General features: G+C 37.9%; 1 protein-coding gene and 2 pseudogenes across 1 annotated transcript in view; 2 read left to right on the top strand and 1 right to left on the bottom strand.

The window, feature by feature from the left end:
* Positions 1-22786, bottom strand: part of LOC131790275 (myosin heavy chain, clone 203-like) — a 55793-nt gene that overhangs the window by 16097 nt on the left and 16910 nt on the right. The gene's annotated exons all lie outside the window — the stretch shown is intronic.
* On the top strand, positions 3499-18884 carry LOC131790277 (fibroblast growth factor receptor 4-like; annotated as a pseudogene).
* LOC136283604 (uncharacterized) lies at positions 19000-19779 on the top strand (annotated as a pseudogene).

Genomic DNA, 22786 nt, shown 5'->3' with positions numbered 1-22786 from the left:
ATAGCATGTGCTCCTACTGGGTTTGTTATCTATCTATCAAAGTAGATCATGTAGGCTTAAATAAAGTTCAGGTTAAAATGATTTCGAACTACGTCTTTTGATATAAATTTTCCTTCGATCTGAAATCATGACCGATGAAGCTGACTTACTTGTGACAATTTAAGATTAATAGAGCGTTCAGAATGCGTGATTTCCACTTTCTCATTACTTTTTCTCTTCTACTTGACATAAATAGTGTCCCCTGTTGGCGGTATTGGCATAAGCACCGAGAAATACATGTCCGAAAGTTGTGAAAACAGAATCCGAAGACATAACGAAAGTGAGTTAAACTCCTGACCACTATAACGTAAAGATCACTTTAACCTACAGATAAGAGAAGTTACACATACCTGTTTTCAAAAAAAAGTGGCAGAAGTTAAGAGACCAAACGTGATAGCGAAATAGCTTCGAAATAACAAGAAAGCGAATACGTCGTTAAAAATAGTGAAAGTTGTGTTGTTTCGGGTCAATCAGCTGTCATGTGACTCGTTCCCGCGGCCGCAGACATGGGTAAGAATCAGAAGAACGCAAACCAGAGGGAATCTGGATGGCGGAATGTCCATGGCCGCCCTTGAGAAGGCAGTTAGGACTACCGGCTCTGAAACTACAGCTGGGCAAGAAAGAATCCCACCTGAGGTGCAAAGAAAGTTGGATGCGCTTAGAGGGAACAACTGTTAAAAATTATAATGATGTTCTTATCGTCACCATTGCGAGAAGGAAGAATACAGGAGTGAGTGCAGCAGCCACCACGTCCCAAATTGGTCTCAATTGTGGGGAGGATCCTGGCCAGAACTATCTTGAAGAGATTCAGGACAATCAAAGAGGAAGTTCTACCAGAAAGCCATTGTGTCTGTTTTAGGTCTGGTAGCATCACAACGAACAAGATCTTCACCTTTCGAAGTTACAGGAGAAGGCGATCGAGTAACATCAACCTTTTTACGTTGTCTTTGTCAAAGGCAAAACTCAAAGGCCTTTGAATCTGTGGATAGGGAATCGCTGTGAAAGATCCTGGAAATGTGTGGGTTTCCAGATAAACTTGTGAACTTGTCAACGTTATCAAATTTTTCTACTACGAAGGAATGCTGGAAGAGTGTCAGTTAGTGACGAGCTGATCGCTCCACACACCATTAATCATGGCTTTAGATAAGGTCCATGCCCCTACGTTATTCTCAATCTATGTGACTACATTTCAGGAAACGATCAACATTAACCTAAAATGGGGACGTACATCAGGACTAGGACGGATGGAGGACTCTTTAACATGGCCCATCTACGATCGTCAACCAAGACGTGAGGACATTGAATTAAAGAGCATTTCATGCAGACGCCTCCGCCCGAGTCGTTACTGGTGTAAATGTTATCTAGGAAATTGACCTCAGATTTTCGTTTTCTGTAGACCTGTTCAGGCTCTGTGCCAGTGTCTCCTTATCTGAGCTATTGAACTAAGCCTCTCCTGACAACCCCTGGAGGGCGAGCCGCAAATGTTACCAGTGCCCCAAGAAGCACATTGAGAAGTAGTGAAACAAATAATGCTTCAAGAAAATGTATTTCTTGTTTTCTTCACAAAGTACAACAATAACTATTTTCAACTATCCCGGATGTAAGTGACTACGTCACAAGCCACGTGTTTCCGATACAATTATCACTTATTTCTACCAGTTTACGCCCCAACACAAAACCTGTTAATTGACGGTGAAGTGTTGAGGGAGTAACTCTTCCTAACTCTCCCTTTTTTAAACTTTACTTTATTGATGACAACTTCTAAGAGGATTATCTGCGTTACAATCAATTTCGCAAGACCAGACAACAGTCTTTATAGGTGACGGCAATCATCCCAAGTGTCAGAGAATTTTCAGTAAATGTCCATCGACCTACGACAGCCAATCGTGTTGGGCTGCTTGTAACTTTTCATGCATACTAAGTAACTTCCTTCATTTATTTATCATTTACAGAAACGACTTTACTCCTTAATTTTCTTACTGATATACCTCAGTTCCAGAATAACGAACACGATCTAGCGACATCAGAATATGACTTTCTATGAGAACAGCAGAGAAAATTACCTAAATTAAAGGTTGTTACATAACAATAACGCAAACAGAAAATTGGAGATGAAGGGGCGTACCTGAGGTGTCGCCTTTCCCATAAATTAAAATAACAACTAAATAGAAATTCAGTTCAGAAGGTGTAAAGAAAGTTATGTTTACAAACTCGGCCACCAATAACCGAGTCGCTGAATACAAGCTCCTAAGAGGAGTCAGTTAACATATATAAAGAAATGTAGAAACCAGGCCTTCTCCAATCGTAAATTCTATATAAAAAACCTTGCAGAATTAACCCAACACAAAAGAACCATTTACGAAAATATTTCCAGAAAATCTAGGCACAAAAAACGAACTTGGCGAAAACAATTTTGCGATCTGTTATACGATTAATTCACAATAAGAGAAAATACGAGTTAAGCTTAAAACAGCTGACAATAGGTGTTCAATAAAGTTAAAGAGTATTTTCTCTTTATAAATGTTATTAGTGAAGGGGTTTTTTGTAAGTCCTCCGGGTGAGGCGATTCTACCCTAAATAAATATCTACTGTATTTAATTCCCATCACTTGAAGACACAAATTTTAAAAGGACACCTCTTTAACTTTTGTCAGTTTTATCGTTGAACTAAAGTAATGCTCCACCATCTGCACCCACATTGAGTGTATTCAGATGATCAGATGACAAACGAATTATGGCCATCCTCGTTGTTATGGGCATTCACGAAAATCCCTTATCACTGAGTAAAAATTCTCTGTTTTTTTTTTCCTAGTTAATTATCTGTTTCCTCTTGGCTTTAGGAAATGCATGAGGTATTGACTTAAAATTAACCAAACAAATGCTCAATTTCTGAATATTAGAGGACTTGTCTATCTTAAAGGCAATACAAGGAGGAACCGGTAGGGTTTGAACTCAATGGCCTATAAAAAAGTCTGTTTTTTTTTTTATATATATATATATATATATATATATATATTTATATATCGAATAAAATATTAGAGAAATTCAGCTGGTCTCAGTTGTTTACGATTATCTTAAGCGCAAAGAGCTTTTTCCCGCACAAATTCATCTTCAGCGTCTACGCACCACTTACTGCCTGTTTTTTTTTTTCTTTTTTTCTCGAGTCTACCGGATACTGTTTCACAAATTGGATAATAATAGCTTTCTACGATTTGTCCAGAAACAGGAATTGCGAATATGCTATTTGATCTTATCCAACTTTTAGCTTAGCAGGAACTTTTCGCTCCAATCTTCCTGCTGAGTCGTATTCAGCAAATGAAAAATGTCGTTTCGTATGACAGGTTATTTTTGACTACGTAAAGTGCGCATAACTTTCAATCTGACCTGGTGTTGTACGACAGCCTATGATTAATTGCACTATCATCCTTTAAGTGGTGTATAAACAAGACTCACACAGCAAAACCATAATGTAGTTTATGCATTTTTTCTAACAATTTCTCTTTCAAATGATGATTTCTTTTGCATTTTTCTGCAAAGTAAAATGACGTTTTGAATAAAGAAAAGGAAATAAATAGGTACTGTAAACAGCAATGACAAGAGTTATATGCCAAAAAGCTATTCTTAAAAACGATTTTCGGAACAATTTATCGTTAAACAAAATTGTTTGATACAGTACGTTTTATTATTATCACACAGCACGAAGTAGAGTACAAATAACGCGTGAATAGAGTACAAATATCCTGCAATATTTTTAACGAGCAAGTAAGGCGAGTAAAAATACGGCACAAATCGTAAAAATACTCAGCGATACTACACACCAAAACATCCAATCAGTGAGATATATTTATCAGGTATGATTTATATGTGATGTGTAATCGCCCCAATTGTTTTGAGACAACTGATGAAATCGTAGCTTGTATACTCTTTGGTGGAAAGTATCAGTGGCCATTTTTGTCTTCAACATAATATCAAGACGTCTTGAATTTTTGCTAACGTTTATTCTTAACTGTTTCCTTAATCTGCAGTGATCAGAGTTTTATACAGAGCTAACTTTAATTTGAGGCAATCTTCGTATTTTGTACTTATTGGGCGCTCATGGAAACCATTTGTATGAAATAATAAGTTGATGCAAAACGCGTTCATTTAAATTTCCTCCATTGAAAGACAGAAAGATCGATCTGATTATTTGTTATGTCAGAGAGAGTCTACCAGCTGTGTGAATTTGAGCTGAAATATGAAGTACGTGTTCTGTTCTCCCCAGCTAATCATTAAGCTACATTGATCGCTTGCATTGGGATGATTTTTTCAGTCTAGTGACTAATAATTAACATCACATGTAAAGAATAGGATCTTTTTCACAAACATTTGTCGCGAGTCGGAAAAAATGGACAAATTGGGCCTTACGTTATGACATCTTTTTTAACTCGTGAATTGCGCGCATGCGCAAGAGCGAGTTATAGATACGATGTGGGGAATGCCATTCGCTCGCTCGCTCGCTCGATTGGTCGATTCCTGTAAACTTTTTTTAGATTTTAGGCTTTTGAGTGCATTTGATAGTTTTTGGCGAGCAATAAACAGACGAATGGCGACCTTTGTTGCTAAGAATAGTGGTGGGGTGAAAAAGAAGCCAATGATAATCTTAAAAGAGTTTTTTTTTTTTTAGTTTCAACAAGCGGCGCCAGCGACTGGCAGGCATGCAAGGATTCACACTGAAATAACAGAACAACCTTCGTTTTTCATAAAATTGTAATTTACAATCCTTGAACTTGAAAACAATCCGAGGATTCATTGAAAATATCACTTACTGCGAAGCGCTCGGAGTTTACAGATGTTCAAAAGCTTTTTATGTTATGGCGTGAGATTGAGGACAAAATTGATCATTACGTTTCGTCGCGTGTGTTATTCCTGTGTGAAGCAACAAAAGATGCCGGCGACTGACGAAATAACAAGTTAACACGAAAATCAGATAACACCTAAACAAACAATTTTAGCTACCGATTTTCAGTGAATTTTTAAAGAACAATTTTCTTTTAAGTTTCAAGACAATTTGGAGATTCAACATACATACAACGTACTAAATGCGAAAGTTACTCACCACAAAATTGATAAATAGGCCTGAAATGAAATTCTATCTTGTTATTGATTATACGTTGCCTAGCACGTGACTTAAATCTTCCCAGGCGAAGGTCCAAAATGACGGTGGCAGGCTTGGCTTAGTTATATCACTCAAAACTCGTTCCCGTTTGTCTCATTTGATAAAGAGGGAATCGTTAATGTTTTCATTAAGACAGTATTGCCTTGATTTTCTAATATTTACAACGAAAGACAGTAAATTTCACTTTTCACCCACATTTACTTCCAACCTTTTCTTTTCAATTCACGAGTTTGCTCACAGAGCACTTTGATTTAGTACTGACTACAGGAGGAGTCTGTCATGTTCACTCACGAATTTCAAAATGCATTTTTAGTCGCCATCATTCACATATCGAAAAGGAAAAAAATAAAATGGAAAATGAGATAAGCTAGTGGCCTATTTATAAGAAACAAATTGGCTTTTCTTGCTATCGATGAACTATTTGAAAATGTACAAAAATGATTCTTCCAACTCTCATTGTCATCTCGTTAATAAAGTCGCCAAACGGAAGCACGCATATTATAGATAAAAACTAGACTGGTCAACTTTTTGCTTATGGCAAAACATGTATACAGCCGTCGCAATTTCAGACGACACGACTCCTCCAATGAGGAAAACTCTAAGTTACTTCTACCTCGGTTTTGAAAGGCAATACTGCTCAATATTCAGATCTTTTAATCTCAATGAATGGAAAGTGGATCCTTAAGTTTCAATGCTGGCGGGTATTCTCACGTTTGAATCTCCATTAAAACATTTTTCCTCTTACATTTCTCAACGAGGCAAATCGTGTATCATTATTGTAATCATTTTTGTCATATTTCTTTCGTGCACGTAGAGCTCATTGAATTAAACAACTTCAATACTTGTTTGTCCGTTAATAAATAAACATGCGGTCAATCTGCCACAAACTCCTCCACGATGCATAAATTTCGTTAATCGTGACTTTTGCCTCGTATCGCGATATAATCAATCCAACGTAAATATGAAATTAAAGCTACTCGCATAATTTTGATTTTCTGTTAGCCTGTTTGGACTTCACATTTGGCGATTTCGTTCTTAAGCTTTAGATGTGTAGATAAAAGCCATAAAAGAAACAAAATTACATACAAAGAAAGTTGAAACACCCGTTCAGGAAAACGCTCGGTTGGCAAGTCCAGCAATAAATAATAATCACAGTCATAAGCAAACTCGGAGAGCTGCCACTTGTATTGAAATGCTGCTTAGAAACGAAGCGATTATACTTAATCGAGCTAAAACGAAGACAATGTTTTAACTTTACCTAATTTGCATATTCTTGGTGATATTACTACCACGAAAGTTTTACTTTACACTGTGTTATCGTCAAGTGAATCGTTTTCGTCCTCTAAAGTTAGTTTGAAAATGCATATCGACTGTTGGTTGCATTTTGACGACAATCGCACCCATTCAGTTTTCATTCAATTTTCCAAAAACGATGAGTTCATAGGTACGTGTCCATTTCAGGACCAGTTTTGCGGCCGGATATCTCTCCGTTAACAGGCGCATTTTTGCCAGTGAAGTTAGATTTTCCATGAACCGAATAACCTAACCTAGATGTCTCTTCCTTCAGATGTAGTCCTTCTGGGGCAGAGAAAATAAAACCGAATGACCGAATTCACCTATCTTAAACATATGCTACATATCAGCTATATATTTTGTCATTAAACAAAAGCGGTTAATATGATGCCAAGTAGAACAGTGAATAAGAAATAAGAAAAATTATCAATAACAAGAACGACACCGATAATGATAATGACAAAAATATAAATTATTGTGATAACAATAGTAATATTGTTATCTGAATCGAAAGGAGGCCAACATGGATGTCGCTGTAAAATGTTACGAAGGATTCAAGAGAAAATGGAATTTCCGGCGTTTGAGTGGATACGAATCGAATTAGTCGGAAATGAAATATTTCTGCGGCACGGGAGTAGTGGGGATTGGGGCTGTTGAAGTGCAGCATGGGTAGAATGGAGTGCTATAAAAAGGATGTTTATCACGTGGGAAAGCATTCTAGGCCGACACCTCGTCTTGCTCACGTTATTTTTTTTGTATATAATTGATTTACTAGTGACAGTTCGAGTTTCGCAGGGGCTTCTTAGCTTGTTTGCGTTTACTAAAATTATTTAGAGCTTTCGTGCTTTGTTAAATACATGTTTGGTAACAAGGGCAGAGATCTTCCAGCCGTGTAGCCTTCGTAGGATGGGCTTTTCAGTGCATGAGCCATGGATCCTACCCCGATTTCCTGCCGAGTTTTTTGTTTTACCTATTGGGGGTTTTTTCCGGCAGGTTTTTTCTGGCCTCTGTTCTGACAGTATTCTGTGTAAACTGACGCTCAGCTTTGTTCTTGTTTTTCCACCACATGTTTGAATGTAATAGAAGTTGTTGTACAACTTATTTTTATATGTGCGGTGCTCGGCCTATTGGGGTAATAAATAAATAATAAACCTAATGTTTTTAATAAACCTAATAAACCTAATGGTTTTTCTAATTCATGTTGTACTGCGTAGTGGAACTGAAATGTACTGTTCAGATCTGTAAATGTTAAACTACAAGAAATGTCAATTTTTTCAAATTGATCCTGGTGTGATTGTTCATTATTTGCGTTCATTATAAGAGTACATGGTTTCCTTTGGTAGGCTGCCTTACTTATTCAAGCTCAAAAGTAGTTTCACCCTGACATGGAGAGTCGACTTGCCTGATGCATCGATACAAGTCCACGCCAAACAATCCCTTTTTTTATGATAAGCACTGTAGAAGTAAACTTCGCTATCATCGCAGGAACTCATTATAACACGAAAAATTCCTTCTTTTTTAAAGTACGTTGCACTTCGTCGTCAACGCAAAAGTAAGATCTCAAAATTTTTTGTAAATTTACGAGCAACTTTGCTGCGATTCACTTTAGATTTTGTTTGTCACTGTTGGTGATTTCGAAAAAGTAGCGAAACAAAAGATTTCATTTAGTTACTAAGTTAAGAAGCGAAATCAAAACCACATGTATTCGGTAAAATTATTTCTATGAATCATGTATTTGGGTTAAAAGAAAGTAAAAGAAAGACATCCTGTACCTTATAGCGGAAGTTTTGTGCAAAATCGCCAAATTTGTAACTCACATTTCCATTTTCCTCTGTGTAACTGCCTGAGTTTGTAAATTTAGATACAATACGTTAATGATAACCTAGTTCGACTTATGGCCTAAGTTTACTACGTTTCTCTAGAAAATAACTTATTTAATTTGAATAAACAATCCATTTGTAGGCCACTTCAAACATCCAAACAAAAAATTTGTCAACGTGTCATGGTGATGGATAATTTTTGGCTTCGAGAAGCGTCAATGCGTTTAGTACTATTTACTCTTACCTGCGCTTTATGGAATCTTCCATTCGTCAAAGGTGAAACATGCAATCCAAATCTCAACAGTAAGTAGTGTTAACTTCTTCTAAATGTCCTGGTCAAAGAGCATGTTTATGCGAATGTCTTTCTTGTATGCACAATAAATGAATGTGTGTGTACAGAAGTTTAAAATGGCTACCAAACAAACAGCTCCCAGTCAGAGGATCTAGAGGATGCAGGCATCTTCATCAAAATATTTAACATGTGTAGATAAGAAAGGACGAAGATAAATTCTTGACTAATCCAGCGTTTAAATAGACAACGTTTCGGCCTTCGGTCCTCTTCAGTTGGAACATAAAAGGTAAAAATTAATATTAAAAAGCTGCATTAAAACTCTTGATCGGTCAAGAGTTTGTGAACTACACTTACTAGATTTATAAGATGGATTTATCGAAAATCTTTCTCATTGTCTGATGGGCGATAAAGAGATTGTATATTAAATTTATTATTATTATTATTATTCAATCTCTCCAACCCAGTCAGACCCGTTGTGTACATCTTTTCAAGTCCAGAAAATAGCAGATTACCCATTGGTGCCTCCATTACCCTGAATTGTACAGCGGAGCCAAGAACAGAAGATAAAGGATATCTGGATAGATGGGTCAATTATATCGAGTGGTACGATCCACAGGATAATGAAGTTGGAGCTAAATGCAAGCAGCCTTCAAACAAACGGGCATACAAACTTAAATTAACCTGTCCATTAGTGCTTAAAAATCTGACAGTTGACAAAATTGGCCGCTACACCTGCCAAGCTGGCAATGGTTACATAAAACACTGCACAAGGAAATCATTCGAAATATTGATTCAAGGTAAGAAACCAGGCTTATCATACCTTCATTAAACAATTTTTACACTCGCGCTTGTTGGATATGCGATGATAGATGACCAACGAGGCTCATAGGGCCGAGTTGGCTATCATCTCGTATTCAACAAGCGCGAGTGGAATAATGATTGAATCAAAAACGCGCCAGGACATATATACATAAATCCTCCCAACTTTATTTTGCAAGAACAAACGGAATGTTACAATGTACAAATACGCTTCCGGTGTAACTCGTCTTCATGTGTGCACAGGTATAATGACCCATAACCTATAATGGCTAAGTCATGAAAACTTTTGAATTGCATTATCCAATGATCCAGTTTTTGATAATACGAAGATGAATGCCGAAAATGTTTCATTCAGGAATAAGGAGCCTCAAATAATCAGCTTCTAAGAAACTCCTGGAACGTATGGAAAGGAAAGTCCAATAATAATTCATTGCAAAAAAAATTCCGCTGTGGTCATTAGGCATTAATAGATTGTGCTCGGCAACTTTTGAGCAACGTTTAGCGTTTTCAGCTACTTTTTGTACTGCGAGCAACCTGGAGCAACTTTTGCCTTCCTTGAGGCTTCAGTCATGATAAGATACAACAATGCAAAGAGGCTGTAAACTTTAAAGTTTACAACCTCTTTGCATTGTTGTATCTTATCATGATAAGATAAGATAAACGCTGTAAACTGGATCACTGTCCAAAGTGTATAGTCAGTACCATGATGTCTATAGCAAACATTGTGATGTTTACTCATTAGAAAAGTCATTAAAAAATACTTTCTATTATTAGTTACGTTGAGCTTAAAGATTATATTGATCACAACAAATTATGTTAAATTACAAATGAAACGTCATGTTTTGAGTAGTAATCTTGAACAAAATGACTTTCAAAAGTAAGCAACTTTTTTAAATTTGGGTGGCAACTTTTGAGCAACTTTAGAGCAAACTTTTGGGTGTATTGTCAAACAACTTTTGTTGATTTACTAGTACAATCTATTCGCACCCAGTGGCCATTGGCTAACAAGACTCGAAATGACCGCTTAAAGAACGCAATTCTTACGCAGATAACGATTAAATTTGAATCGGGAGCAATTCAATTGACCTGTCTTGATGCATATCGCATTACTTTGTACAGTTGAACCTGTATTAAGCGGCCATTCACTGGGAATGGTGGTGTGACCAATTAATGCAGGTTCCACGACCAAAAAGGAGTATTATTAAAAAAATATAAAAACAAAATCGAAACATACACAACGCCACTAACGCCACTATATAATTGGCCACTTTATGTACAGAATCTCGCTCAAATTTACTTCGATTTTGGGAGAGAAACATGGAAAAAAGTATTTGAAGGATTATTCTTGTTTTTATTAGGGTGGTTGGGCTATAAATGGCCGTTCAAAACAGATGGAAGGCAATACAAAAGGCCGTTGGGACTTAGTAAAGTTCGACTGCGACCGCTAAGTAGAGGCAACTGCTTAATAGAGGTGCAAATTACAGTGATTAAGGGAGACAAATTGGGACTTTGGTAGCTGACAAACACTAATGCAACTGACTGCTTAATACAGGGGTGATTGCTGAATACGGTGCTGGCAATGCTGAAGCAAAAAAAACCCAACATATTCTTCGGAAGATGAGAAAAGAATTATTTTGTGAAACAAAAATAAACGAATGAAAATTATTAGAATGAATAAAAGAAGAGGTTCACACTCCGGCCAGGGGGGGTTGGCCTGAAATCCTTCTTAGTACCTGCATATGCCGTTCATCTTGTTGTGCGGCACAAAGTGTGATAGTGTGAAAATATCTTCTCATTCTGCCGTCATTTGCTTATTGAATAAGCTTCATACCAGATTATCTCAGTAATAATTGGGGATATCTATTGCAATTAGTACTTTTTCCCTACAGGTCCTGCGCCAGAGTTAGTAGGAGTTCCTCGGAACCAAAGCACTGATATAGGGGCCAATGTAACTTTCAACTGCACTGCCACAGGTCTTCCTGGGACAAGCATCTCATGGATAAAAGACAATGACTCATTTGCCTTACAGTCCAACCCAAGGGCGATATTCATCAATAATCCACATTCATCAACAATCCAAAAAACCATGCAAAGCCAGTTGTTTATTACAGGAGTGAAGAAAGAAGATTTTGGCAAATATCAATGTGAGGCAAAAAAACAGTGGTGGTAGAAATTTGTCGTTGCCAGCTTTCTTATCCTCGAAAGTTTCAGGTTAGACATGAATATGCATTCGTGTTTGTCTTCCTTATCATTTCAAAGTTGAAAGCCCACGAAGTCTTCCACTTGTATGTCAACTCAGCCTACCCAACTGAAGTTCCCCAACACCAAGTAAGCGAGATAGGCTCGGTTTTTGGATGATTACTTCTTGATGTACATTTCCGTAGATTGTAAAAAAAAAACTCTTAGAGTGTCATTAGAGTATCAAGAGCTAGAAAATAAACAGTGTTTCTGTTAAATGTTTATACAAAGTTTGAAAGTTATTATTTCACTTTGACCCGGTCCCTGTACCTTCTCAGTCCTCTTATCATCAGACTCCCCATTAGGTTCAATCCTCTTCAAACCGGGTCTTGAAATTCTTCCTTTGTCAATTTTCAGATGCCCAGAAACCTGAGATCGTTGAAAGTCCAAAGAACCAAAGTGTCCTGATCGGTTCCAATGCTACCTTAAGCTGCACTGCTAGGGGTCTCCCGAGGCCAACAATCCACTGGATAAAGGACAATGCTTCATATCCTTTACAGCCTAACCCCAGAGCACATGTAATTCCAGACGGGCGAACCAATCGCAGCCAGCTTTTATAACGAGAGTAGAGATGGAAGACTATGGAAAATATCAATGCATTGCAAATAATAGCATTGGAAGAAGCCAATCAGGAGTGGCTGTCTTGAAAAAAGGTACGATTTTTTTTTCAATGGAAGGGGAAAAAAATAGGGTAAGAGGGATCCTTCTTGACTACGTGTGCTGTTGATAAGAGCAACCTGTTTGTTACTACATTTTTTTATCATTCATCCACAGCAACTCCCACTCCCACCTCCATGAACGGAAAGCCAAAAAATTCAGCATCAAAGACAACTATAGTCGCTGTATCATGCACTTTGGCAGCTGCAGTTATTTGTGCAGTCACTGGGTTTGTGTGGATTTGGTGTAAAAATCGTGATAAAGAGGTAAATAAAATGTTACGTGACATCCCCACACAGGGTAATGATCTCTGTCCGTCATGCGACTTTGCTTGTGCTGACGTCCAGAGGAATGCTGAGATTGACCAGCCAAGAATCATGCATTTTCCTCGGGGGGTAAGATGCAGAGTCGAGAAAATCCCAAATTTATCATAACTATTATTATTGTTTTTTGTTATTATTACGAACTCTTTTCCCTTTAATGATTATTTTCGTCAGTTTGGCCTTATTTAGCCAATGAATAAAGGGGGTAAGTTTCTACAGAAACTGTGGTGCTGCGTCGGAGAGTATAGCAGGTAATTTAGTGTTAACAACTGAGTTGAAAACGTGAATTGGCCACCGTAAAGGGTAAAAAAAAAAAAACGTTTTGAGCGTTAGCGTCAGAGCCATTGGAGGAATTGTGGGTTGTGTGTGGATTTACATGCAGAAAGTGGAGCTACGCGATTGGTGAGAATATGGTGACGAGAAAACAGGAATAAATTAATTGAATGAAAAGCACTCGTTGATTCCTTGGGGATTAAGAGTGCCGATTTGGAAGATAAATTTTTGTGATAGTGTTTTGCGGCTTTCCGAACTGCCTACACACAAGGAAAGGCCGCAAACTGCCATATGCTGTTTAGAATGATTAGGGAGATTAAAGTGTCTAGCGACTGGTTTGGATGCGTCCTTGTCATTTCTTTCCACGTCGCGAGGGTGTTCTCGGAATCGGTCACCTGTTTCGCCAATGCATAACCTATTTCAATAAGTGCAGGTTATGCAGTAAATAACATTGGCGGAGGTACACGTAAAGTGATCAGTGATCTTAATGGATCTCTTGGGTCCCGATATTTTCTCTACGTTATGAATGAAAGGACAAGTGTCAGAGAACACCTTCGCGACGTGGAAAGAAATGAAAAGGACGCATCCAAAGCAGTCGCTGATGATGATAAAAGCTAAACACGCTTCTTGGATAAATATCACAATTGCCTATTCTCTTCAATTATATGACAGGGAAGAAAACGAACAAGAAAGTTGTATTTGATAAAAGACAAACATTTAAAAGATGGGATACAGGACCTTGAAAACAATCGGTCGCCCAATACCCAAACCATCGAGACCCCCGTGGAAAGGCTCCCGTTAGTGGGAGATGGAGTAGGGGACAGACTGCCTCCAGACGGAAGCGAGCAGGATAATTTGGTGCTAGGTATAAAGGAAAGAGGCCAAGAGAGATTAGAGTCGGGTGAGGGGATAGCTGATGCTGACATTTTCACACCTGACAAACACCTGAGTGTCGACGAACAGCGGGATTGTGGAGAGATATCTGAAGAGACCGAGGAAGGATCCGAAAACTTGGAAAATCTTGAAGTGTTCGATGAAATACTCGGAGAAGGCGAATTTGGAATCGTCTACAAAGGTCGATATAGTGGGAAAGATGGAAACATAACGGATGTAGCTGTGAAGAAGTTAAAAGGTAGGTACACGAATCGAAATGTCTACTTTTTATTTCCTAAGTACAGTGGTATATCTCTAAACTGATTTTTCTTTTTCGAAGCCAAGCACCATCTTAATTTTTCACCATTTTTCTTTTGGTGAAAAACAGCCATAAAGTCTGCTATTGTCTCCTCTGAACGCTTTCTACAGCCTTAACCAAGCCAGTTTTTTTTTTTTTTCCATTCATAATTTTGTTACCATAGCTAGATACGATGAGCGAAACTACGTAAAATGAAGCAATTTAAGAAATTCCCTTTTTTTTTTTTTCTCTATTTCATTATAGACCCTAGTGCCATTGCCAAAGAAACCCTGCTTAATGAGATAAGGACCTTAAAGCAGCTGGGAAACATCCTAATATTGTCACTTTGATTGGGACAAGGATAGAGAGAGGTAAGTAAGTCAGTTTTCAACGATGCAACGTCTTAGAAATATGCATGTTTACTGGGTGATTGACAGTAACAAGTAACGTTTCAGCGTGTGTAAGGTCAGTTAGAACACAGTGCAGGTACTGACCTTATGATTAAAGAAAGATAAGAACATTTTTCAGGTTTAACTTCGCGGAAGTTCATATGGAAGTTTTTTTTTGTTTTTTTGGCCACCAACTAAACTTGAATTACCAACGAATCATCTTTTGATCAACTCAAGGTGACAATAATGTCTAATTTCTTTCTCTTGTCAACTCTAATGTGTTTGCTCTACTCTCTCAAGGAAACGTTCTTGTGGTCACTGAAGTGATTCATGGTGGCAGTCTGGAAAATCTTTTGAGGGCGCCAGGGGAAAGGAACAATTATCATAACGTCTGCTGTAAGCTGAATGACCGGCAACTGGTCATAATTGCATTTCAGATCGCCACCGGAATGCAACACTTAGAGAGAGAAAGGTAAGACTCGCTAGCAGTGTGTAGAAATAAATGTAATGTTAAATTTGTCAACCTTCCATTAGAGATGGCTGCTCTCAAGAGATTACAAACAGTTTATAATCTCTTGCTGCACTAAATATAACGCGGGCAGTTCGAAGTTGTGAAGTGGCTTAAGGACACATTCAGGATCTTTTGCATTTTTTTATAGGCCCCCAATCATTCGTGAGCTTTGTTAAGCCTGTGTTTATAACGCAGGCAATCTCAGCTTGTAAATTGGCTTCAGGACACAATGAGGATCTTTCACACTTTCGTATAGGCCACTCAATCATTGAGCGTCTCTAAGCAAAAAAAATTATACATTGTCTTCTCTTACAGTTTGTCCATCGCGACCCTAGCAGCGAGGAATATTTTAGTTGATGCCAACTTGGTGGCTAAAGTTGGAGACTTTGGATTAGCCAGGGACATATCCGCTGCTGGTATATACACCATAACCTCTAGCGTAAGTACACTGTGCAATCAAAGTCAACGACTAAACAGACAAATTAAACAAGCTGAAATGCATCTAAATTGATGCTCTTCCTCAGTGCAATCGAGTAGAATAAATTAATTTCTTCTAACGATATAATTGCGATGAAACTCTCAATGAGCTGTGTATTACGTGACACATTTACTTAATTAATCATAACAATTACAGTTTCGTTAAAAGTTATTGATGCACTAGGCGCTTTATATTTCACAATTTTTTCCGTAGATTTGTAATCGGACAGTTGGCTGTAATTGGACACCTGTAATCGGACAGTTAAAGCAGCCAATCCTACTTTACCCACTCAGTCAAATCCACCAAACACAGAACTGATCACAGAACAATAGCAACAACCATTTTACCCAACCAAAGGGGAGTTTCGTGACAAACAAATCGGACTCCCGCTTGGTGGCCGTCTGATTTTTTTAATCACTCGTATGATACAGACCGAATTGGATTCACCTCGGTCTTATTACCATTATTAATTATGGGTTACTTTCTGAACTTATGATAATGTTAATAATAACAATAATAAACGGTCACAGTAACTATTACTCCGGATTTTACTGGAAATTAATAATAATTACCAACTATCACATATCTTAAAGTCGAAAAAGAACTCGCTTTCTATTAATGAATGCATCCTTCCGTTTCATAAGTCATCCGCTTCCCAGTTTCAAAGGGCATTGCCTGCACTACAAACAGTAGCTTGCTCACATGAATCCATCTTTTCAACAGGGCAAGGTTCCGTGGAGATGGTCGTCGTTAGAATCTCTACGAGATCTCCATTTTACATCCATGAGTGATGTGTAAGTTTCGTTTTGGATTTAATACTGTCAGATTTGTGTCCCTTGAGATTGAGTCGGAAGTACTGCCTAGCGGAAAGGATTTCCGAAAAAAAACTTCTGTCGTGCACTCTGATTATATCCCGTGGAGCATTATTATGGTATATATATGGGCTTCATTTTACGTTGTTTGTTCGACTGCATGGTGTATCTATACCTATTTGCATTTATGGACACACCATGACAACTTAGTATGACTTAAGTAATTCCTTCCTTCAAATCGAGCATCATATACTTATTTTACCTGATTGAAATTGATACCAGAGGCAAGGTCCACATAAGAGGAAAGACTCAACGAAGTTTTGAGTGATGTACATATCCATGAAAAACTAAAAGAATACAACGAGACTCGATCTTTAATCAATTCAGCGCTAATCGTTCGAATTCCCTATTCATTAAAGTTATTAACCCTTTCACTCCCAAGATCTCATTGTTAATTCTCCTTACTGTCCGCCATAAAATTCTTTAGATTTTATTCGGAGAATTTGGTATGGGTTTAAAAATAATCTCCTTCTTGGTATATATTTTTTATTCTCATCACTTATCTGGTTGATATTGTATGGATATTGTAAGGAGAAATTCTGTCTTGGTCACTCATGGGAGTTAAAGGTTAAAGCCTTGATGTATATTTGCAGGTGGTCATTTGGTATCGTTATGGGAAATCACCACTTATGGTAAGTGTGATGTTTTACTATGTGCGACTTCAACGATATCCTGAGAACTACAAGTCATATTCTCGTCATATTCTCGTCATATTCTCGTCAATCCGTAAAGCAACCCAAAGTTAGCAAGGCTCTTCTGTAAAACTAAAATATATAGACACAAGTATCTTCATTTGACAATGATTATTGCCAGTCAGACGAAACTGAACAAGATGAGAAGGCCACTTCCAGCTATAGGTTGTGCTCGTGTCAAACATTTTATACGTGTTATATCTTATTTGTCACAGTGCTGCACTTAATTTTATCTATCTAAATCATAGAGTCTTAGCAAGTCTCTATTCTATTCACAAAGCTATTGCTGAAGTACTTATTGTCTTAGATGATATTCTTAAAAAACTGAAATGTTAAATCATATATCTTCTTTCCGCCAAACAGGTGAGTTGCCATACCCTAACATCACATCACCAATTGCCTTAGTAAATCGACTTGCCTCAGGATACCGGATGTCTCGTCCCGACCGATGTTCGGAAGAACTGTAAGCTCTAAAGTCTTGAATAATGCTAGTAAAATTAAATTGAATCATAATTGAATATGAAGACGGCTTCAAATAATGGACGTTTACTTTCCGGATTCTCTTAAAAATAATCGAAAAACGTTTTTTTAGCGCAAGACCGCTGACACCCACTTTTTCTCGTTGAAAATCAAAACGATGCATTGAATCAGTCGTGATGATTTAAGAACAATTTGTACATCAAATCAAATTTCACATTCGGCCAATAAGTGACCTTTCCAATGATCATTGTCATGAGTTCAAAATCCCCTCTTTGCACCCCTTTCACGCTTGGTATGGCCAATTCAGATGTTGAGAGTATCAGTTGCAAGACAATGTTAGCTAATACTGTATTGAATTTTTTAGATATGAGCTCATGAGTTCTTGTTGGAAAGAAAATCCTTTGATGAGACCAGCCTTTTCGCAGATCGCTCAACAGCTGAAGAATTTTTTGCGAGAAGTGAAGGTAATTAATGGTTGTATTTAGAAGCTTTCCATTTCTTCCCTTCCTTTCGCTTTCTCAAAATTATATCTGCCCTCTTCTTCCTCCTTCCATTTATTCATCTTTACTTCCCTTCACCCTTCCATGGATCCCTCTGTCACTTTGTCAGTCCTTCTGATAAACCTTTTATCTCCAACTGCAGCTATCGACCCATCCATTCGTACACATAGTCATCCATTCACTTGCTTTTCCGTCTATCTATATGATCTTAGCTTCCATTCGTTCCTTCTTTTGTTTGTTCCTAGATTCATTCTTTCTTAGATTTAATTTCATAAACGGTACGGCCGTTTTTTTTTCTTTCCTTATTCATATTTTTTGTGACTAATTTATTCTAATGATTATTTCAGAGGACATATACAAATATCACAGAGGTCAACGATGGAGAAGCTTGATGACTCCCTGATGCTGAAGCAAACACCTCATTTTATTTGATTAACAATAGGAAAATAAACACAATATCTTAAATAAGCGCATAGGCTCAAAAGTTTAGAATCGATTTTTTTCTTTGGAGGAGGAAAGTTTTCTCACAATAGGTACTACAAATCGCGGCAAACATTAAAACGGTGCATTCTGTATTTTCTACGATGCTAAAGTGGCTAAGAAATATCATTGCTATCGTGTAACTAGGTTAGATTAACGTGGATTCCATTTGTTCAGAAAGAATCTAAGCACGTATCTGATCTAGCTTAAAACAGGTCCTCCTTACCAGGTCGCTGGTAGACTACTCTTCTTCCGCGCTCTAGCCGCCTCCAGCGTGCTTTACAACAGAATAGAACACAGTCGGGGCTTCTTTATTTGTTAAATAAAAGATGGACCATTGAAAGATAATGACTTTCGAATAAGAATTTACCTACAAATCAAGGTTACAGAGAGCAAGGAGCAATAAAACACACCCACTCACGGAATGTGACACGCGAAACAAGACAGAAATAATCTTCAGCAAAATAACATCCTAAAGAATATTTTTACCAAAGTAATGATAATTATACTGATCAACGCGCACAGTTTGGTGGTTATTGGCCCTGCACTTTGGATTCCGTGCCCGAGACGAAAGCAGGAAACTAAAATGGGGCGACATTTTTCTTCAAACAGACAACGGAATGGGCAAGGAATTTCTGATTTGGAAATCTGAAAGAGGATCCAAGACCCGCCGCGGCAATGGTGATACACGAGTGTTTAATCCAACCGCGCAGGCAACAAACAACGAAATTTGTCCAGTATTCTATTACAAGGACTTCAAGAGTCACAGTCTAGAAGAAATGAATAGCGCTGACAGCCCGTTTCACTTGGCCATATATTATCGGCGACGACCTGGCAGTAACATCTTGTACATGAGGGCACCACTCGGCAAGAACGAGATTGGTAAGCTGACGAAAACAGCTTTGCAATCAGCAAGCCTGCAGGGAAATTTTAAAACGACTCTGTTCGAAAAACTTGTATATCTCGCCTAGTGGATGCAGAGATTTCCCGTAAATTATGTCGCTCAATTAAGCGGGCACAGAAATTTCAAGAGCCTCGATTCTTACAAAGCAGCGTCCGGCGACCATCAGCGGAAAATGTCCTTAATTTTAAGCCGCTCCGGCCTAGAAAGTACTCAGACATCGAGAGTAAGCGTCCACAAGAACACCACTTTTCCGACGAATCTTCCCAAAGACGTCAGTAAATCAGGAGTTTTATCAGGCGCTTGCATCGGGAAAATTGAAGGCTGCCCTTTCACGTTCAACATTGCTCGTGAAAAAGAAGAAAGCCCAAAGTCCGCGAAGCCCAAGAAAATATGAATCATCATCAGTGATGATTCCGATTCTGACTAGTTAACTGAACTTAATCCGCTGTCTTCGGAAAATACTTTCCTTCGGATCCTTTGACTTTTTTCATTGAATATTTCATCATTTCAGAGTCATTAAGTTTGAATTTGTTTGCCACGCTGACAACCAGAACCGTTGTTTGTTAAAAAATGCGCATGTGATTTGTCCCTACGCGCTCTTAAATTGACAGGTGTCAGATCGTGACAGATACTTTTAAAAAAAATGTTTCGAAGTTTTCTTAGAAGCCTTTTAAATCACCTTTTAATATCATTACGCAAATTAATATGTTTTGATGAAACCTCTCTCTTTCATTTGCATTGCCCTTGTTTTCTCTACCATCTACTCGCTCATAAATTGTTCCGTTTATGGAGAATCTTGCCGTAATTACAGCCCTTAATCATTAAGGTTCTTTTCGCAACCATTTGTTAGGTTTTAGAAAAAAAATAAAAATGTTATTCACCAGCCAAGGTCGGTCCGTATTGTGAAAAACTGTGCCCTCTGTCTTGTGTATCCAAGACCTCGGGCACAGTTTTTCCCAATACGAACCTCCCGTCTGGTGAATAACATATATAGCTTAATTTCGGTATTTGGGTTTATAATTTGTTAAAACAGATACATAGAAATACAGTCCATTGATGTGTATGTTTATTTTTCTTTCGTCTCTGCATCAGCAGAATCAATAACATCGAAGGCGTATGTTTCATACGCGGTTCCACAATGCAAATTATTTTTAGCTCTATATCTTAAACTTAGTGAATTTTTACATGTTCTAAAATACTAGGCAGGCTTGCTTGCTATAATAATTATACAAGACAGCTGAAGACAGCAGTATTTTAGTAGTGGTAAGTCGCATAGCCATGAATACTCGACTTCATACTGAATGATTGAAAGAACTATTCATGAAGAAAACCGAGGAACAAATGACATTAACCTTTTCATGGCTTCGCCGTCGAAGACGATTTTCCCCAAACAGTCTCGGCCTCTTCGCCGGCGGACGAAAGTAGAACTCAGATGGTACGGCATCCTCCTTCAGTCTCCGTTTGCATTGTACTCCTGTTACCTACGCACGTAAATCGACTTCAAAACTTTCTGCTGAAAAGTGCTCGCTACAAACATGACAGTTCTCAAGTGGAGGCATATTAGTCCTTCTTATCCGTTCCAGGCATGCTTTCCGCCACTGAGTATCTTGCGGCAACTTATGGTAACAAATGCCGTTAGGTTTGGCTGGATAATTAACACATCAGGAACACAGCAGTTTACCATATTAAAATAGGATGTAAATGTGACTAGAAAGTTGTTGGAAGATAAGCCCCTTGAATATTTTAAAAGTACGAAAGTACGAAGCGCCAAAGCGAAGGAAACATCAAAATTCCCGCTAACCTTTGACGATATGACGTCACAGGCAACTGCTGGTCAATACAACGCGGCTCAAAAACCGTCCAAGATGGCGGAAATCTAAACACGATTTTCTGCTCCTCTTTAGCCAAAATATATACGGGAAGAAAGACGAGAAGACAAAACAGGTAGTCAAGATGTAACCCTTACTAACTGCCCATTTGTCTGAAAATAGTTCTTTATTTTTAGACCGGAGTTCCCCTTTAAGGATGATGATGGGGGGGGGGGGGGGGGGTCGCTCCAAATCCGCTAGGACACCGGCATGCTGTTTATCATTTTGTGAAAAATCAGATTGACAAGAGAAAGCAGGTTCTTGTCCCTAAGTATAGCTAATGGAATTGTTCTGTTTTTGTTATCTCTTAGGATAACTAATCCTGTGCAAGGTCACCTACTGTCTTACCAAACCCATCCTATCTCAGGGCTGTCACAAAGATTTCAAGTTTCTGGGTAAAAACAGAGAGTAGGCATGGAATTAAGCAGCTAGGGATTTCCTTTTTGGTTCTACTTTTATTATATCCTTTGTGAAAGTAGCCAGTGGTCAACTTCATAGTCTCCAAGGAAAATCCTTGGTACCCCGCCCTTGATGACTACCCTATTACCTTGCTAAAATTTGACCCAAAAGCCGCGAGGACAACAAAACACAACAACTGAGATAATTAGTATATTCGTTATGAAGTTAAACATAATTGTTAATATTATGATAATTAAGGAGTGTTTTACTGTTTCAAGAAATTTCCCAATATTTTAAAAAAATCAGTAGTAGTCAAAGTTTGTGTGGGTCTCCTGATTCAAAGGTAAGTAGCATGTTTCAGTTGCCTAAATTTTCTTCAAAAGTAATACAGCTCCCCTATATCTTATTAATCATTTTAAAAAGTTTCTGTAGATTCTCATCACGTAATAGCTGTTACCAAAGGTGAACCCTACCAAGATTTCTTATTAAAGCTCCTGCGCCTACAGTTTTAGTGAATTGTATAATCAGCCATGATCTCAGGCTACTGCAAATGTTTGGGTTACTGTTATAAAAAATACACCTTAGACATTTGGAAATAAGCCTATCTTGAAGTACCCAACCTCAATATAAGGTACCAATTCTCAAATGTACACATCCTGATAGTAAGCTCTGCAGACCTTACATACCCGCCTTAAGATGACTAAACAGAACTTTTTTTTATCCATATTTTTACTGTTTGGTAAAAGGGTGCAGTTTCAGCCAGTAATGCATTGTAGTCACTGAACTGGCCATGTCAAGTTATAAACATCTACAATGCAGTATTGTTATAAGAATTTTGCAAAATATTAGAAGCAATTTCCCATCCATTTGTAAACCCAACTAATTTTTAATTGATCAATATCTTCGTTCCAACAAAAAGCTCTCAAGAAATTATGGGTTCAGAGTTATATCCAGAATTTTTACAGCATTTCAAGTCAATTACACTTGATCATCAATAATTCCAGAAGTGTATTTTAGTATACACCAACCTAGAGTGCGTTATTTCTGGAGTAAAAGCATGACAAATGAGAGAATTTTGCATTACGATTGTACCAAAAAATCGTTTGCAACTAAAGTGGTTAAGTTGAACTGTTA

Source organism: Pocillopora verrucosa, chromosome 1 (assembly GCF_036669915.1).
Source record: "Pocillopora verrucosa isolate sample1 chromosome 1, ASM3666991v2, whole genome shotgun sequence".
Classification (NCBI taxonomy): Eukaryota; Metazoa; Cnidaria; class Anthozoa; order Scleractinia; family Pocilloporidae; genus Pocillopora; species Pocillopora verrucosa.
The sequence above is the reverse complement of the archived record's forward strand: the minus strand, read 5'-3'. Positions and strand labels throughout refer to the sequence as shown.